This window comes from Nyctereutes procyonoides, unplaced genomic scaffold (assembly GCF_905146905.1).
Source record: "Nyctereutes procyonoides isolate TBG_1078 unplaced genomic scaffold, NYPRO_anot_genome, whole genome shotgun sequence".
NCBI classification, from domain to species: Eukaryota; Metazoa; Chordata; class Mammalia; order Carnivora; family Canidae; genus Nyctereutes; species Nyctereutes procyonoides.
Window position 1 is genome coordinate 70,692,024 of NW_026575126.1, and position 19,233 is coordinate 70,711,256.

The window sequence follows — 19,233 nt, forward strand, 5'->3', positions numbered from 1 at the left end:
TTCAAGATTTTATTTTACTTTTCATTTTATTTTTTAAAGATTTATGAGAGTGTGGGCTCATGCATCTATGAATGGGGGGAGGGGCAGAGGGATAGCGAATCCTCAAGCAGGCTCCACACTGAGTGGGGAGCCTAATGTGAGGCTGGCTCCCACTGCTCATAAGATCATGACCTGAGCCGAAACCAAGAATCAGATGCTTAACCAACTAAGCACCCATGTGCCCCAAATATTTTATTTTTAAGTAATCTCTACACCCAATGTGGGGCTTGAACTCACAAACCCGAGATCAAGAGTCAGATGCTCCACCAACTGAGCCAGCCAGGCTCCCGAACCCAGTCAATTTTAAAAAGCTAATTGGCTTTATTATTTGGCTCATGAATCAGGTAGCACCCCATCTAACAGAGGGGAACCCCAAAGGGCCACAGGAAATGAAGGGTTTTTTTTTTAAGATTTTATTTATTTTTTCATGAGAAACACAAGGAGAGAGAGGCAGAGACACAGGCATAGGGAACCCCATGCAGGACTCGATCCCAGGACTCCAGGATCACACCAGGGGCCGAAGGCGGCGCTAAACTGCTGAGCCACCCGGGCTGCCCTGAAATTTTTAAAAATAGAGAAGGAGAGACACCTGGGTGGCTCAGTGGGCTAAGCGTCTGACTTTGGCTCAGGTCATGATCTCAGGGTCTTGGTATCAGATCCCGCATCAGACTCCACAATCAGTGGGGAATCTGCTTCTCTCCCTCTCCCTCTCCCTCTGCCCCTCCCTCCCATATACTCTCTCTACTCCTTCTTTCTATAAGATAAATAAATCTTTTAGGGCACCTGGATGGCTCAGCCAGTTGATTGTCAGACTCTTGGTTTTAGCTTGGGTCATGATCTCAGCCTCATGAGGTGGAGCCCCACATCAGGCTCCATGCTCAGCAGGCAGTCTGCTTGAGATTCTCTCACTCCCTCTGTGTCTCCTGCACCCCTGCTTGCTTGCTATCTCTGTGAAATAAATAAATCTTAAAAATAAATTCTTTTTTTTAAAAGGTTTCATTTCTGAGGATTTGAAACTGCAGTTAGGTTAGGTATTAAGTCTTGGTTTCCTGACTTGGGGCCTTAACACAAGTAATGCTTTGTTGGACCTGGTTTTCTTTTTCATCTGCCTACCAGGTCCAGAGGGAGGGAGCCAGCTGTGGCCCAACATCCCAAGGAACAGCTAGTTGGAGACACTCTATCTGGGAGTGGTGGCCCTCTGGGGAAGGGGCCTCTCCATACTTGTAGCCCACAGCTGTACTTGTAGATTGTGCTGTAAATAAGGTTGGGTGGGCTGGGAACTAGAAATCAGGGCCTCCCTCCTTGGGATCCATCCCCTCTCCCTCTCTGCCCTGGAACTAACTAACCCTCCTAGAAGTCTTCTGGATAAAAGGACATAGGGCACCTGGCTGCCTCAGTTGGTGGAGCACGTGACTCTTGATCTCAGAGTCATGAGTTCAAGCCCCACATTGGGCTTGAGAGTTTTCAAACAAATAAGAAATAAGACTTGAAGAAATTGGTGAGTGGATGTGAAGCATGTATTGGGGGAGAGGAGGATAGAGGAGAGTATGCATATGAAGCGGTGGTAAGTTTGTGTCTCCCCTTTCCAGAAAAAGGACCAAAGACATCCCCATCAAGGATTCTGGGGGATCCCTGGGTGGTGCAGCGGTTTAGCGCCTGCCTTTGGCCCAGGGCGCGGTCCTGGAGACCTGGGATCGAATCCCACGTTGGGCTCCCGGTGCATGGAGCCTGCTTCTCCCTCTGCCTGTGTCTCTGCCTCTCTCTCTCTCTCTCTCTCTCTCTCTCTCTCTCTCTGTGACTATCATAAATAAATAAAAATTAAAAAAAAAAAAAAAAAAGGATCCTGGCCAGTCCACCCCCACTCTCTCAACCCAGCCCAGATTCGAGGTCTTTTGTGTTTTTCTGAGGAGTGCTGCCACCTGGTGGCCAGAATCACCAAAGGCACAGCCACCTGCCCACAGCGTTTCCCTTAAAATTCCTTAGATCCCAGATTCTGGTCTCTAAATACTATTCCTCTCTAACAGGGGGACCCAGGGCTCCTTGGAGGACTGGCTGATTCCAAGGCTAGGGGCAGGAAAGTACAAGGTGAATCTAGAATATCTTGTGATGGTGAATATGTTCATAAAATGATGAGGACGTGTCAAAAGGACACAAGCCAAATTGAACAGAGGAGCAGTGGTCCCACTGGCCAAGCTGGGGACAACTGTGCACCAAAATGAATGATGAGATCAAGGACTCGACGTCAAATAAAGTAAGAATCCATGGGCATCCATTCTGACGATACATAAAAACACATAAATGAGAATATTTTTCTGTAAAAGAGAAGAAACTCCTTAAGTAGAACACTATCACAGGAGGAATGATCATTTGGAAAGTGACCATTTACAGGCTCCTGGGGGGCACAGTTGGTTGAGCATCCTACTCTTGGTTTCAGCTCGGGTCGGGATCTCAGTGTTGTGCTATCAAGCCCCTTGCCTCCGGCTCTGTGCTCAGCAGCTGAGTCTGCTTGAGATTCTCTCTCTCTCTCTCTCTCTCCCTCTGCCCCAACCCCACACATGCACTCTATCTCTGAAATAAATCCTTTAAAAAATGACCAGTTGCAGTCATCATAATAATAGATTCAGGCAAGAATTATCAATGCATATTAAAAATTAGTAGGGGTGCCTGGGTGGTTCAGTCAGTTAAGTGTCTGCCTTCAGCTTAGGTTGTGATCCCAGGGTCCTGGGATAGAGTCCCACATCGGGCTCCCTGCTCAGTGGGGAGCCTGCTTCTCCCTCTCCCTCTGTTACTCCCCCTGCTTATTCTTTCTCTTTCTGAGAAATTAAAAAAAATAACATTTTTAACATTTATTGAGGATTCTTGCCCAAATCTGTCCATATCATAGTGGTTACAAAGTTTCAAACTCTACTACTCCTTCCAGTACATTAGAGGGGGGAAAACGGGCAGCCCCGATGGCTCAGCAGTTTAGTGCTGCCTTCAGCCCAGGCTATAATCTTGTGAGTCCCAGGATCGAGTCCCACATTGGGCTCCCTGCATGGAGCCTGCTTTTCCCTCTGCCTGTGTCCCTGCCTCTGTGTGTGTGTGTGTGTGTGTGTGTGTGTGTCATGAATAGATAAACAAAATCTTTAAAAAAAAAAGAGGGGGGAAATCTCATAATCCTCAAATCCACAACAATGAAACAATGTTGGAAACTGCCATAAGAACACAAGTGAAAAATAAACATCTTTTCTAAAAATCACAGGACTATAAATTGAGGAAGTACACAAAAAAATTTTTAAATGAATCAAACTCATCAGATTATATACATTAAACATATAGCTTTTTTTTAATGTCAATCATACTTCATTCGAGTGCTTTAAAAAGAACCATGCCAAAGAAAATCATGATTTTTGGTTTAATTCTGAGTTAAGAATATTAAGAATTTTTAAAAAAAAAGGAATATTAAGAATTTGCCTGCGATGCATATGGTCTCCTATATACAATAGATGATTTTATATACAATTTAAAATCCAGGGATCCCTGGGTGGCGCAGCGGTTTAGCGCTTGCCTTTGGCCCAGGGCGCGATCCTGGAGACCCTGGATCGAATCCCATGTCGGGCTCACGGTGCATGGAGCCTGCTTCTCCCTCTGCCTATGTCTCTGCCTCTCTCTCTCTCTCTCTCTCTCTCTCTCTCTCTCTGTGACTATCATAAATAAATAAAATTCAAAAAAAATAAAAAAATAAAATCCAATACATTATGAATTTATGATTAAGAAATACCCTTAAATATCTTTTTAAAAAAGATTTTATTTATTCATGAGAGATACGGAGAGAGAGGCAGAGGCAGAGGGAAAAGCAGGCTCCCTGTGGGGAGCCTGATGTGGGACATGATCCCAGGACTCCAGGATCACGCCCTGAACTGAAGGCAGACGCTTAACCACTAAGTCACCCAGACATCCCACCCTTAAATATCTTTAAACAGTAGAAACATACATGATAGTTACAAGTGGAAATAATACCCATATAGTATTCTATATTATTATCCCAGAGACATACCATAGAGGTCTCAGGTTATTAAGAAAACATCAAAAAATATTTTGTATATTGAGTATGTTTTTGGGAGTGGGAAAGAGTAACAGCTTTTCCTTTGGTTTAAAATACTCAACAGGGGGATCCCTGGGTGGCGCAGCGGTTTGGCGCTTGCCTTTGGCCCAGGGCTTCCGGTGCATGGAGCCTGCTTCTCCCTCTGCCTGTGTCTCTGCCAATCTCTCTCTCTGTGACTATCATAAATAAATAAAAAAAAAAAAAGAAAGTTTAAAATACTCAACAGCCTGAAGTCATGAACCTGAGATAGTAGCCTCTGAAGGAGTTAGAATTGCAAGAGAAATCCAGAAAGGAAGCACACCTGTGCTTTCCACTCCCCACCCCCCACCCCCATCACCCTCTGCTAGGTGAGGCTCAGGCTCCCACTTTAAAAGAAGTTAAGGTCACTTCTACTTCAGAAGGGTAAACATTTGGTAGTATGAATGACTTTTTCATCTTATTAAGTTGAATGAATGGTAATTTCTGAAATGCTCTTCCAATTTAAAACCTGTATCTCTACCCACGAAGCCACAGGCCCCAGTGGAGGTTGGAGGGTCACATCTGCAATGCACCAGCCTGTGTCCCTGTAAGCAGGAAGGATGGAGGGTATGAGCAGCCTGCGGTCCAGCCATCAGTGTCACCACGGAGTTGATTGTAGTTCTCTTTGTATCATTAATTATAATCACAGCTGTATCCCTTTTCCTGATACTGTAAGCTCATTGAAGGCTTTTCATTAACACCTTATTCTTCTGAACACATTTGGAGCACAGCTGTGGAGGTGGAAAGTTACAAGCAGGGAGCAAGAAGAGGGCTCATACTCTCCCCCACTTTTCAGGCACCCAGGCTTGTCCTGCATGAAATTGCAGGTGAACCCAACCTTCTGTGTCTGCAGGCAGACTTCTCCCACACACCACTTGACACCATGAGCCTCCTGTGGCGATGCCACTGTCTCCATCTTCCCAGCCATGGCTGCAATTCTGGACCAGGAGGCAAACACGGCATCCAGGGCTGAAGTTGTCATAACAGTATCAACCTCCTCCAGGAGAGCATTAGACCTCTCAGGAGGAGCAGCCACTTCAGGAGGGTAGGTTCCATCAGAAGGTATCTTTGTTCCAGGACTTTCCAGAGACATTTCCCCCTGTCCAACATCAATCTTCTTTGTGTCTGTGTGAGAATCTTGGCCTCCTCTGCAGTGACAGGAATGTTCTTCTTTTGATTCGGTAAGCATATCCGCAGATTCGCTTATATACATCTAATTTCTGACCTTTGGTGCTCAGCTTGAGTTCTTGGCACCAGGCCTGCAGGATGTCTCGGTGAAACAAGTTGGCAGGTGGCAATTTTAGAAGGTAATGGAGGGGGACGCCTGGATGGCTCAGCGGTTGGGCGCCTGCCTTCAGCTCAGGTCATGATCCGGGAATCCAGGATCAAGTCCCACATCCGGGGCAGCCTGGGTGGCTCAGCGGTTTAGCGCCACCTTCGGCCCAGGATGTGATCCTGGAGTCCCTGGATTGAGTCCCACATCGGGCTCTCTGCATGGAGCCTGCTTCACCCTCTGCCTTTGTCTCTGCACCCACCCCTCTCTGTATCTCTCATGAATAAATAAATAAATAAAATCTTAAAGTCATCAAAGAATATCTAAGTACACAGAGAGCTATTCCATATTCATGGATGGGAAATATGTCATAAAAATCATAAAAATCTCAATTTTCCAAGTTAACCTATAATCTCTACAAAATCTCAACAGGTGTGTATAATCTCTACAAAATCTCAACAGGTGTGTAAACTAATTCTAAAATTTATACAGAAGGAGATGCCTGGGTGGCTCAGCAGTTGGGTGTCTGCCTTCTTCTCAGGGCACCATCTCAGAGTCCCGGGATCAAGTCCCACATCGGGCTCCCTGCATGGAGCCTGCTTTTCCCTCTGCCTGTGTCTCTACCTCTCTCTCTCTCTCTCTCTCTCTCTCTCTCTCTTTGTGTGTGTGTGTCTCATGAATAAATAAATAAAATCTTTGAAAAAATAAAAAAAATAAAAAATAAAATTTATACAGAGGAATAAAGATCAAGGAAATCAAGACTTCTGAAGAAAAAGAACAATGCAATAGACACACCCTCGCAGCTATGAAGACATATTCTAGAGCCATAGTAATTAAAATGGGGTGCTGATAGGACAGAAAAACACCAGCAGTGGAATGGAGGAGTGAGCCCAGAAACAGCCACTTGCATATGTGAAATATGACACATGACAGAGGGGACAGATGGACAACTTAATAAAAGGAGCTGTGACAATGATTATCCATATGGGGAAAAAATTAGATTTCTACTTCATACATAAGAATGAGTTCTAGATAAATTAAAGAGCTGAATGTGTAGGAACAAAACCTTAAAATTTATGAAAGGAAATATAACCTTCCCGGACAGAGTGAGATGGAGGATATTTGCTAAACATGACCCCTCCTACACACCCCTCAAAAGAGAAAAAGCACAAACCATTAAAGAGAGGTGACTTTTTAGGACACTGTTGTAAGTGATAAAAATAGCTACAGGTCACCTGTGTGGCTCAGTTGGTTGAGTGACCGGCTCTTGATTTTGACTCAGGTCAGGATCTCAGAGTCCTGGAGCTTGTAAGGGTCCATGCTTAGTGGGGAGTGTGCTTGAAGACTCTCGCCCTCTGCCCTCCCCCAATTCTCCATCTTTCTCTTGCATGTGCTCTCTCTCTCAAATAAATAAATATTTTTTAAAATAGGACTTTCCTCAAAAAATAAAATAAAATAAAATAAAATAAAATAAAATAAATAAATAAAATAAAATAAAATAGACTTTCCCGGGGCACCTGGCTGGCTCAGTCAATGGAGCATGCAACTCTTGATCTCAGGGTTGTGAGTTTGAGCCCAACATTACCTATAGAGATTTCTCCAAAAAAAAAAAATTTTTTTTTTAAATAGAACTTTCCTTTCTGCCTGTCACCCTAGAAAGACAAAATAGCTGGTATGTGATAGGGAATAAGAGTAGCCATGAATTGTAGGGCAGTTGGAATTTGCCAGACACACATACCCATATGTTGCTGATTCTACTGCTTCATTCTGTGGCCAGACTTTAGCCAGACTGGAGATATCCTGATGGGCTGGGATTTGGCACATTTTTTTGTGCAGTGACTGAAGTGAAAAGAAATTCAAGAATACAAAAAAAGAAAAAAAGGAGTTCTGAAGTGTGTGGGGGAACTTTTCACTACTTCATTATTAAAAGCCAAATGATATACAAAACTTACAGCCCCCATGAGCAAATATGTGACTTTGATTACAGCTCAGGAAAATAGACATTTTGTACCATGTTTTGGCTTTTTTTATTACAGAGTGTTCAAAAATTACCTTAGAAAATAAAAAAGTGTTGGGGTACCTGGGTAGCTCAGCTAGTTGAGTGTCTGCCTTCAGCTCAGGTCATGATCCTGGAGTCCTGAGAGCTAGCCTTACGTTGGGCTCCCTGCTCAGCCAGGAGTCTGCTTCTCCCTCTCCTTCTGCCCCTCTTCCTACCAAACTCCAGGCTTTATTTTGATACTTCCAGTTTTTACTGTTAATGCCTTTTTTCTGTTCCAGGATCCAATCCAGGATACTGCATTGCATTTAGTAAGTATATTTTTAAATGATTACATATGCATATAATATAATGTCTGGAAAGGGGTGTATGAGTGGCTCAGTTGGTTGAGCATCTGATTCTTGATTTTGGCTCAGGTCATGATCTCATGGGTTGTGGGATCCAGCCCCGTGTTGGGCTCTACTCAGTGGGGAGTCTGTTTGCTATTCTCTCTCTCCCTCTCCCTCTGCCCTCCCCCCACTTATGTGTGTGTGCTCTCTCTCTCTAAAATAATAAATCTTTAAAAAAATAAATAAAGTGGGATGCCTAAGTGGCTCAGTGGTTGAACATCTGCCTTTGGCTCAGGGTGTGATTCTGGGGTCTTGGGATCAAGTCCTGCATTGGGCTCCTTGCAGGGAGCCTGCTTCTCCCTCTGTCTATGTCTTTGCCTCTCTCTGTGTATCTCTCATAAATAAATTTTTTAAATAATTTTTTAAAAGATTTTATTTATTTATTCATAGACAGAGAGAGAGAGAGAGGCAGAGACACAGGCAGAGGGAGAAGCAGGCTCCATGCAGGGAGCCCGATGCAGGACTCGATTCCGGGTCTCCAGGATCACACCCCAGGCCGCAGGCGGCGCCAAACTGCTGTGCCACCGGGGCTGCCCTCATAAATAAAATTTTAAAAAAGAAAATCTTTAAAAATAAGTAAATAAATATAAATAAATAATATAAATAAATACAAATTAAATAAATAACAGAATGTGATTTACCCTTCAAAAGGATACTTGGTCACTGGACAGAGAATATATTTGGAGGGAAGAGCATGGAAGCAAAGACCAGTTAGGACTGCAGCAGTCAGAGGGAGACAGGATAAAGGTATGTATCAGAGCAGGTTTTCTCAAGCTAGGCACTACTGACATTTCAGACCGGATAATTTGTTGTTACAGAGGCCTGTCCCATGTATTGTGGGATGTTTAGCAGCATCTATCCAGTTGTGACAACCCAAAATGTACCCTCCTAGGTTTGACCACCAGAAATGTTTCTGTAAGTTGCCAAATGCCCTTCTAGGGTGAAATCACCTCTGTTGAGAAATGTGTGACACTAATGGAGTGGCATGGAGGCAGTATACTGGAAGAGGCTGGGTTGTGGATATATACACACATATATGTATATATATAAAATATATAATCTTCATATAATCTATACATATTAGACTGTATATATTTTGAAGGTAGGGTTAAAAAGTCTTTCTGATGGAATGGATGCTGATAGCCGGATAGAAGAAAAAGAACAGAGAATGAGTGCACTGGATAAATAAAATATGATCTATCCATTCAATGGAATAGCATTCAGCTTCAAAAAGGAAGGACATTCTGACACCTGCTACAACATGACTAATCCTTGAGGACATTCTGCTCAGTGAAATAAGCCAGTCACAGAAAGACAAATACTGTATGATTCCACTTATATGAGGTCCCAGGAGGAGTCCAATTCATAGACACAGAAAGTAGGGTGGTGATTGCCCAGGGCTGGAAGGAAGGGGGCATAGGGAGCTGTTGTTTAATGGGTATAGAGTTTCGGTTTTGCTAGATGAAAATGTTCTAGAAATGAGCACACAATCACGTGGATATACTTAACCCTAAGGAACTGTACACTTAAAAACTGATTAAGATGGTAATTTTATGTAACATGGATTTTACCACAAAAATAAAACAAAAATGTTAAATATTGCATCAGAAAAATGTAGCTACTGGCCAACAGGGGTTGCTTGATTCTCAGAATGTGGCCACTGCTGCCAGAAGTTTCCTCTGTGCCATTGGCTGCCCAGTGCAAGAGCACTTTCCCCTGGGATGTTTCTGCCTTGGCAGCCTTTAGGCTGCCAGTGAAAGAAAGTGCTGAATGAACATAATAGGCCCCCGGTTCTCACCCTATGAAACTCTCCTTCAACACCGGCGCTTCACCAAACGTGCTTCCCACAGTTGTCTCTGGAAAAATCAAAGAATGACCCTTCAGTGGTTCTATGGGGAATCACGTGGCACTTCTCTTCTGTCCTCTGGATTTTGCTTTCATGTGTTCTGTGTGTGTGTGTGGAAACTGCATTTTGTAAAAGTGCAAAGGCATTTCACAATGGAACTTTTATTTCACAATAATGGGTTTCAGCGGATCCCTACTTCAGCCCACCTTCCCCAGACAAACACACAGAGAAAGAATGGGGATTTGGGCACTGTTGTTAGATTTCATGCAACAAACTTTCTGGGGATTGAGCAAGCTGTTAGAAGTGCATGAGGTCGGGATGCCTGGAGGGCTCAGTCAGTTAAGCATGGGACTTGATTTTAGCTCAGGTCATGATCTCAGGGTTGTGAGAAGAAGCCCCATGCCCATGCCCATTGCTGAGCCTACTTGAGAGTCTTCTTCTCCCTCTGGCCCTCCCCCTCCACTCTCTCTTTCTGCCCCACTCTCTAAAAATAAATAAATAAATAAATAAATAAATAAATAAATAAATAAATAAATAAATAAATAAATAAATAAAATTAGAAGAGCGTGAGGTCTTTTCATAACTGACCTAAGTGGAGTCATGGAAGCATCTGAGGGTCACTGCCCTCCCAGGGAGCTCAAGAGCAGAAGAGGTGCTCCACGTGGGAGAGGCATTCCAGAATGTGGAGCCCAGTGGAAATCCACTCATTGACTCTACACCAGATTTTCCTACACTCCAGCTAAGCCCAGCTGCTTCCAAAGGATTTTGAGAAATTTTATCAGTAAATCAATCCCTGGGCACCTGCAGCTTCTCATACCAGAAAAAAGCCACCTGTTGGAAACCATTTTTCACACCTGAAAGTGGTGATTTCAGGAAGTGCTAAAAATGTTGCTTTAATCTTTATTCATTTTTAAAATATTTAATTTAAAAAATGTTTTATTTATTTATTCATGAGAGACAGAGAGAGAGAGAGGTAGAGACATAGGAAGAGGGAGAAGCAGGCTCCCTGCAAGAGCCCGATGTGGGACAGATGCTCAACCGCTGAGCCACCCAGGTGTCCCTGTTCATTTAATTTTTAAGTAATCTCGGGACACCTGGATGGCTTAGTGGTTGAGCATCTACCTTCACTCAGGGCATGATCCCAGTGTCCCAAGATCAAGTTCCACATTGGGCTCCCTGCAGAGAGCCTACTGCTCCCTCTGCCTGTGTTTCTACCTCTCTCTCTGTGTCTCTCATGAATAAATAAATAAAATCTTTAAAAAAAATTTTTAAGTAATCTCTACACCCAATGTGGGGCTTGAAAATACAACCCTAATATCAAGAGTCACATGTTCTTCTGACTGAGCCAGCCAGGCACCCTGTACCACTTTTATTTTTAAAATTTTTTTTTAAAAATTAAGATTTTATTTATTTGAGAGAGAGTGAGTGAGTGAGTGCATGAGTGGGTGGGGGGAGGAGTAGAAGAAGAGGGAAAAGCAGACTCTCTGCTGAGCAGGGAGCCCAATACAGGGCTCTGTCCCAGAACCCTATGATCACGACTTGAGCCAAAACCAAGAGTTGGACACTCAACTGACTGAGCCACCCAAGAGCCCCAGAACTATTTTATCATCACAAAGATCTCTCTCGTGCTACCCCTTTACCCACACCCACCCCCTATCCCTCCACGATCTCTAAACCATGGACATCACTAATCTGTTTTCCACTTCCGTAATTTTGTCATTTCGTGGATGTTATATAAATAGAATCATATAGTGAGTGACCTTTTGATATTAGCCTTTTTTACTCAGCATAATGCCCTTGAGATCCATCCAGATTATTGCCTATATAAATAATTGTTCCGTTTTGTTGCTAAGAAATGTTCTGTGGAATAGCTGTGCCATGTATGGCTTAACCACTTACCTATCGTAAGACATTTTGATTGTCTCCAGCTTTTGGTTATTACAAATAAAGCTGCTATGAACATTCATGTATAGGTTTTTGTACAGACATAAATTCTCATTTCTCTGAGGTAAATGCCCAGGAGTACAACTGCTAGGCTGTATGATAAGTGTATACTTCATTTTTTAGAAAACCCTGCCAAACTATTTTCCAGAATATCTGGAACATTTTACATTTTGCCAGCAACATATGAGGGATCCAGTTTCTCCACATCCTTGTTATTAGCACTTGGTATTGTCACTCTTTTTACTTTAACCCTTCTGATAGGTATGTGATGACACTTCATAATGATTTTATTTTTAAAAGTAGGCTCCATGCCCAGCATGGAGCCCAGCATGGGGCTTGAACTCACAATCCTGAGTCATGACATGAGCTGAGATGAAAATCAAACACTTAGGGCAGCCCCAGTGGCTCAGTGGTTTAGCACCGCCTTCAGCCCAGGGCCTGATCCTGAAGACCCAGGATTGAGTCCCATGTCGAGCTCCCTGCATGGAGCCTGCTTCTCCCTCTGCCTGTGTCTCTGCCTCTCTCTCTCTCTGTGTGTGTCTCTCATGAATAAATAAATAAAATATTTTAAAAAAAAAAAGAAAAATAGGGATCCCTGGGTGGCGCAGCGGTTTGGCGCCTGCCTTTGGCCCAGGGCGCAATCCTGGAGACCCGGGATCGAATCCCACGTCGGGCTCCCGGTGCATGGAGCCTGCTTCTCCCTCTGCCTGTGTCTCTGCCTCTCTCTCTCTCTCTGTGTGACTATCATAAATAAATAAAAATTAAAAAAAAAAAAAGAAAAATAAAATCACTTAACCAACTGAACCACCCAGGCGCCCCATCTCATATTGATCTTAAATAGTGTCTCCGTAATGGTCAGCTCATCTTTTCATGTGCTTGTCTACCATCTCTATAGCCCCTATGGTGAAATGTCTCTTTATGGCTTGCCCATTGTCTAATTGGTTTTTTAAAGTTGAATTTTGAGTTTCTTATATATTCTAGATAGAACTATATCAATTCATTTATTTAGTATATCCATGCAGCAGAATATCACTGAGCTATAAAAAGATATAGGGGTGCCTGGCTGGCTGGCTTAGTCAGTAGAACATTCGACTCTTGGTCTCGGAGTTCTGAGTTCAAGTCCCACTTTGGGTGTAGAGATTACTTAAAATCTTTTAAAAAATGATGTGAAAGAAATATTTTAATAAATAAATAAAAAGGAACAAAGTACTGATGCATAGTACAATGTGGATAAATCTTGGAAACTATGCTAAGTGAAAGAAGCCAACATAAAAAGCCACATTGCAGGCTTGGATTTATCTGAAATGTCCAGAATTGGCAAATCACGGAGGCAGAAAGTAAATTAGTGGTTGCTAAGGGCTGGAGGGAAAGAGAGTAGGGATTAAGTGCTAATGAGTATAGGGTTTATTTTGGGGGGTGCTGAAAATGTCCCAGAATTAGATTATGGTGATGGTTGCATATTTCTGTGAATATACTAAAACCAGTGAATTGTATACCTTGAGCTTGTTCAAGGCTTCCCAGGAGGGAGGAGGCCGGAGACTGAGCCTAGGGCTCCCCTTCGCTTGCCAGTCATGTTGCAGTGGGCATGTGACTGAATCTGGCTGAGAAGACTCAAGGGGATATCTGTTGGAAAGTCTTCCCAGCTTTTTTTTTTTCTTTTTAAGAATATTTTATTTATTTATTCATGAAAGACACAGAGAGAGAGAGAGAGAGAGAGAGAGAGAGAGAGAGAAGCAGAGACACAGGCAGAGGGAGAAGCAGGCTTCACGCAGGGAGCCTGATGTGGGACTTGATCCTGGGACTCCAGGATCATGACCTGGGCCAAAGGCAGCACTAAACTGCTAAGCCATCCAGGGATCCCCTCTTCCCAGCTTTTATAACAGGACACAGATAGGGATATTCTAGTTCTGAACATTGTCATATGCATGAGATACTCAGAACTGAGGCCGCCATCTTGAATCAAGAGGGAAGGCAGCCAAGAGGAGGATGATGGCAGAGTAGACAGATGGGAAGCACCTGGGTCCCTGATGATGTCACCCCACTGAATCAACCAATCCTGAAATGGTCTCACCTCTGACTTCTTGTTCAGTGAGATAAAGTCTCCTTTTGAGCAACTTTGATTTATGTTTTCTGTTACTTGCCCCCTAAAAGCACCATAACTGATAGAGCATCAAATGCTGCCGGAATATCAAGTAATATGAGAACAATGTGTGTTGGTGGTATAGAGGTGAGCATAGCTGCCTTTGAATAAACATGAGGGGGATTCCTGGGTGGCGCAGCGGTTTGGCGCCTGCCTTTGGCCCAGGGCGCGATCCTGGAGGCCCCGGGATCGAATCCCACATCAGGCTCCCGGTGCATGGAGCCTGCTTCTCCCTCTGCCTGTGTCTCTGCCTCTCTCTCTCTCTCTCTCTCTCTCTCTCTCTCTCTGTGTGTGTGACTATCATAAATTTAAAAAAATAAAATAAAAAAAATAAACATGAGGACAGTGACAGAAACTGTAGTTGTCCTCTGGTGTCTGCTCTCCCTCCTCCTCCTCCTCCTCCTCCTCCTTCTTCTTCCTCTTCTTTTTTTCCATTTATTTGAGAAAGAGAGAAATAGAGAGGAGGGTCAGAGGGAAAGGAAGAGGAAATCTCAAGCAGACTCCCCACTGAGCACAGAACCCAACACAGGGCTCAATCCCTGAGATCATGACCTGAGTTGAAATCAAGAGTAGACGTTGAACTGACTGAGCGCCCCAGGTACCCCGCTACTTTCCCTTCTTGTACAGTAATACAGTTCTTAGCTAGGCTGTGGCTATGAGAAGTTCTACCCATGAGAGAGAAGGCTTGTGGTCATACCCTTTAAGGAAGGAACATGAAAATCCCTCCATTTCTCCTTTAGGTTGTCTGTTATGGACTGAATGTATCCCTCCAAAATTCATGCTGAACCCCCACCCCCAAATGTAAGTGTTTATGGAAATAGAGCCTTGAGAAGATAATTTAGATTAAATAGTCATAAGAGTTAGGGCCTTCATCCCATAGGAGTAGTATCCTTATAAGAACAGATGCCAGGGATGACTGGGTGGCACAGTGGTTGAGTGTCTGCTTCGGCTCAGGGCATGATCCTGGAGTCCCAGGATCGAGTCCCACATTGGGCTCTCTGCATGGAGCCTGCTTCTTCCTCTGCCTGTGTCTCTGCCTCTCTCTCTGTGTCTCTCATGAATAAATAAATAAAATCTTAAAAAAAAAAAAAAGTAGCTGAAGGAACAAAAGAGTAGCTGAAGGAACCTGTCACATGATGGGTCTTTAAAAAATAAAATTAAAAAATAAAACATGAGCAGGTGCTGTATGTGTCATGCCAGAGCAGAGGCTTTAAACATGCTTGCATGAGGGGCGCCTGGGGGGCTCAGTCAGTTAAGCATCTGCCTTCAGTTCAGGTCATGATCCCAGGGTCCTGGGATAGAGCGCCCCCCCCCTCCATCAGGCATGGGGTGTGTGTGTGGGGGGGGGTCCTTGCCCAGCAGGGAGTCTGCTTCTCCCTCTCCTTCTGCCCCTCCCCCTGCTTGTGCTTTCTCTCTCTCTCTCTCTCTCTCTCTCTCTCTCAGATAAATAAATAAAATCTTAAAAGAAAGAAAGAAAGAAAGAAAACAAGGAATGAAAATCCTCTCTTGGATCTCATGACACAGGTCACTGGTGACCTTAGGAAGAGTTGCCTCAGTGGAGTGGTGAGGACAGAAGGCAGACCAGAGCAAGCTGAGCTCAGGGAGAGGTAAGGAGGCAGACCTGGGTGTGCAGGCAGCACTCTAGTGAAGTCTGGCTGTAATGGAGAGGAGAGGGACGGGGCACTAGCCAGAGGAGGGGCTAGTGGAGGCCAGTGCAGAATACAAGCAGATGCTCTCCTGCTTGGGTCTCCCTGCTAGAAAGAACCTGCTGATAAGCTGCAAGGAACGCAGACAGCTGGCAGCCTCCAGTTCCAGCACCTTCCAAGGCCTGAGCATCTGAGCCAAGGTGTCACTTCCCAGGCATCCTCCAGCCAGTGACAGAGCATAAGGAAATGAGGGCCTGGCCATTTCTACCCTGAGGACCCACCAGCCACAGATTGAGAGGGTTTTCTGTGGCTTGCTTGTAATGACAGAGACCAGAGGATGCTCAGAGCCCCATGTGAAGGATCCAGTTGGGAAAGAGCAGCTGAATATGGCAGAGAGAGGATGCCTGGATGGACAGAGGGAAGTCCTTGATGAGGCAGAAGGACACGGGGTCTGGACTGCGGGGGAGCAGTTGGTCAGGCCAGGGGAAGGGGGAAGAGGGAGGGAAAAGGAAGGATGGGTGTAGACACAGGAGTGCATATAGGCTTGGGAGCAGGATGATGGCAGACCTCTCCGCAGAGAGTTCTCTTTCTCCAAGAAATAGGATGCAGGATTAGGAAACTAAGTCCTGCGAAGTTCCCCGGGCTGGATCTCCCTTTTCCTCTCTTAGACTCATCTTCTTACCTGCAGGATTAACAGCTCTGACTACATCCCTAGTCCCCAAACATGTCTGATCCTCAGGGGCTTTTCAAAAATATGCTTTTGGGGGACCCTATCCATGAATCTCTGTAGCAGAAGTGGTGGGGGCAGAAATTTGTATATATATTTTAAGTACCCCTGGAGCTGATGTGGAGGCACAACCAGGTTGGGGAACCGCCCTGAAGGGACACTCTGGCTTTAAGAGTTTGTGGTTTCAGCAGGAAGGTGCAGAATTCCAGCACAGCATTTCATGGAAGCCACAAGCTATAGAATGAGCCACATGCCACTTCCTGTCACCAATAACTACAAAAGCCCCAAAGCTCAAAAGCACCAGAACTCAAGAGGAACAACAGTAAGGCAAAATCAACAGCAAGATTAGAGGCCCTGCCTGCCTGGGAAGCTCCACGCCACCCACCCTCCCACCCTCACACACACTCTGGCTCCAGTGACCAAGTTTCCAAACCCCCAATGGGACTTGGGTCAGGGCTTGATCAAGGGAACTCCCCAGGCAACAGGATTAAGAGTTGGATCTGAGCTGTTGCTGGAGCTCAGGGATGCTTGGCAGAGCTCCCTTTCTGAAACTCGAGCCCTGGGTTAGGAGGAAGGGGAAGGAGGGGCTGTCTGGCCCTGAGAGTCCACACCTATCCCCTCACCGCCGAGCTCCTCCTCTGCCTGGGTGCCCCTTCTCTGGGACTGTTCCAGACTGTGCAGGTCACCTCCACTCTCGCTTTGCTTCCCTCTGCCACTGAGGTTGGGTGGGGACAGGCTGGGGCCACCAGCCAGCTCCATGGACAGGGACTTTGCCTCTGCTCATCTTCCAGCTTTGGAAAGAAAAGAAGAAAGGTCTGTGTTGATTTGCATTTGGGGGATCCTTCCCCCTCCTAAAGTCCTGGGGGCAGAAAAAGTGATTTGAGATTTGACCTTGGACTGACTGGAAGAAGGGACAGAAAGAGCCCAGAACATTCCCCCAGGTATGAATACTTCACTTTTGCTGGTGTGTGGGTGTGTGTGTGTGTGTGTGTGTGTGTAAGAAGGAGAGAGAGAGAGAGAGAGAGGGAGAGAGAGAGAATGACAAGTTTTCTACTGGTCAGATGTGGTATTACCCTTGCTGATCTTCAGAGCCCCTTCTAACTGCTTCATTCTATGATTCTGCAGCCCTAAACTTCATTCAGTCATTCAACAAATATTTCCTGATTACCCATCCTGTGCCAGATGCTGCCATTGAACAAGATCTGATCCCTGCCCTCTAAGGTCCACAGATAGTATTAACAATAAAATAGCTACCACAGGGAATCCCTGGGTGGCTCAGTGGTTTAGTGCCTGCCTTCCACCCAGGGCGTGATCCTGGAGTCCCGGGATCAAGTTCTGCATCAGGATCCTTGCATGAGGCCTGCATCTCCCTCTGCCTGTGTCTCTGCCTCTCTCTGTGTGTGTCTCTCATGAATAAATGAATAAAATCTTAAAAAAAAAAAAAAAAGAAAGCTACCACATTTATGGTGGGTCAGGCATTAGGCTAAACCTTTTACAGACTTTAGCTCCTTTAACCCAGCAACAATTGTTGGAGCTAAGTGTATTACTAGCACCATTTTACAGATGAGTAGGGTGAGATCACACAGCTAGTAGGTGGTAGAGCTGATACTTCTAAGCACTGTTATGCTGCCTGCCCCCCACCCCCTGCTGTAAAGGCAAAAGGTACACTAATAAAGGGCAGCCAGGGAGTGTGAGAGCTTCAGAGAGTCACAGTTCACAGAGGGCAGGGAACAGTTAAGTCTCATTTTCACCTGGGGTCCCACGGCGTGAGGCAGGGGCAGGGCCAGATCGCTATGGAGCCCCTCAGTAAAGATTGGCCTGTGGCTGCCCCTCCTCATAGTCCTCAACTCCCCATCTCCCCATCTTCCAGCTGTCCCCAGGTCAGGCAGAGGGAAGACAAAAGCTGATTATTCCACTGGGGGCTGTGCTGGGCCCCATGAATGGAGTATTGAAAACCCTGTGTCCACATCCAGATAGGTTTTCAATCTCTCCCCAACCAGACTGTTTGTATGCCAGGATGGAGGCCAAGTCAGGGAGAGATGGGGGCTGTCTCTTGGTAGGAGGTATCTCCCTCTCAATATATCTCAAACAGATCCATCCTCTAAACCAACCCCCATCCCCCTCCAACCATCCTATTACTGTCTACACAGTGTATCAGACTCCTGCTGAAAGTCAGCCAGGCAAAGGGACCTGGGACCTGGGGTCTTACTGGGAGGCTGCTTTCTTTTTTTTTTTTTTATATTTTTTTATTATTTATTTATTTATTTATTTATTTATTTATTTATTTATGATAGTTACAGAGAGAGAGAGAGAGAGAGAGAGATGCAGAGACACAGGCAGAGGGAGAAGCAGGCTCCATGCACCGGGAGCCCGATGTGGGATTCGATCCCGGGTCTCCAGGATCGCGCCCTGGGCCAAAGGCAGGCGCCAAACCGCTGCGCCACCCAGGGAACCCGGGAGGCTGCTTTCATGGTGCAAATGTTCACTGAGCTCTACACTTCTGATTTATGTACTTTGGGGCTTGTATATATCAACCCTTAATTAATTAATTATTTAATTAAAAGATTTTATCCATCTATCTATTTGTGGTGGCAGGGAGAGGGCCAAGGAGACTCCACACTGATCGCAGAGCATGACTCAACCCTGAGACCATGACCCAAGCCAAAATCAAGAATCAGAGGCTTAACCGACTAACCACCCAGGTGCCTCCAAAATCTATTTATTTAAGTAATCTCTGTACCCAACATGGAGCTCAAACTCATGACCTGGTGATCAAGAGTCACCTGCTCTTCTGACTGAGCCAGCCAGGTGCCCTTATTCAAACCAAAAATTTTAAAAAAGCATCTTAAAAGGCTTCCCACCCAAAAAGGGCAGAGCATCCCAAATGGCATCTACTCTCCCAGCCCTTCACCATTTTGGCATATTTGAGAGTCACAGGAACCATATGTCCTTGATGTTTATTTTTCCTTAAATTGACTCATTTATTCACATTTAAATTAACTTTTTTTAAAAAAGATTATATTTACTTATTTGAAAGAGGAAGAAAGAGAACGTGAGCAGGGAGGAGGGGCAGCTGGAGAGGGTGAAGCAGACTCCCCGCTGAGCAAGGAGCCCCGGAGCCCGATGCCAAA

The 19,233-nt window shown here is 45.0% G+C and overlaps 1 pseudogene; it reads right to left on the minus strand.

The window, feature by feature from the left end:
• Positions 1-4,818: 4,818 nt before the first annotated feature.
• On the minus strand, positions 4,819-11,558 carry LOC129519889 (developmental pluripotency-associated protein 4-like; annotated as a pseudogene).
• Positions 11,559-19,233: the final 7,675 nt, after the last annotated feature.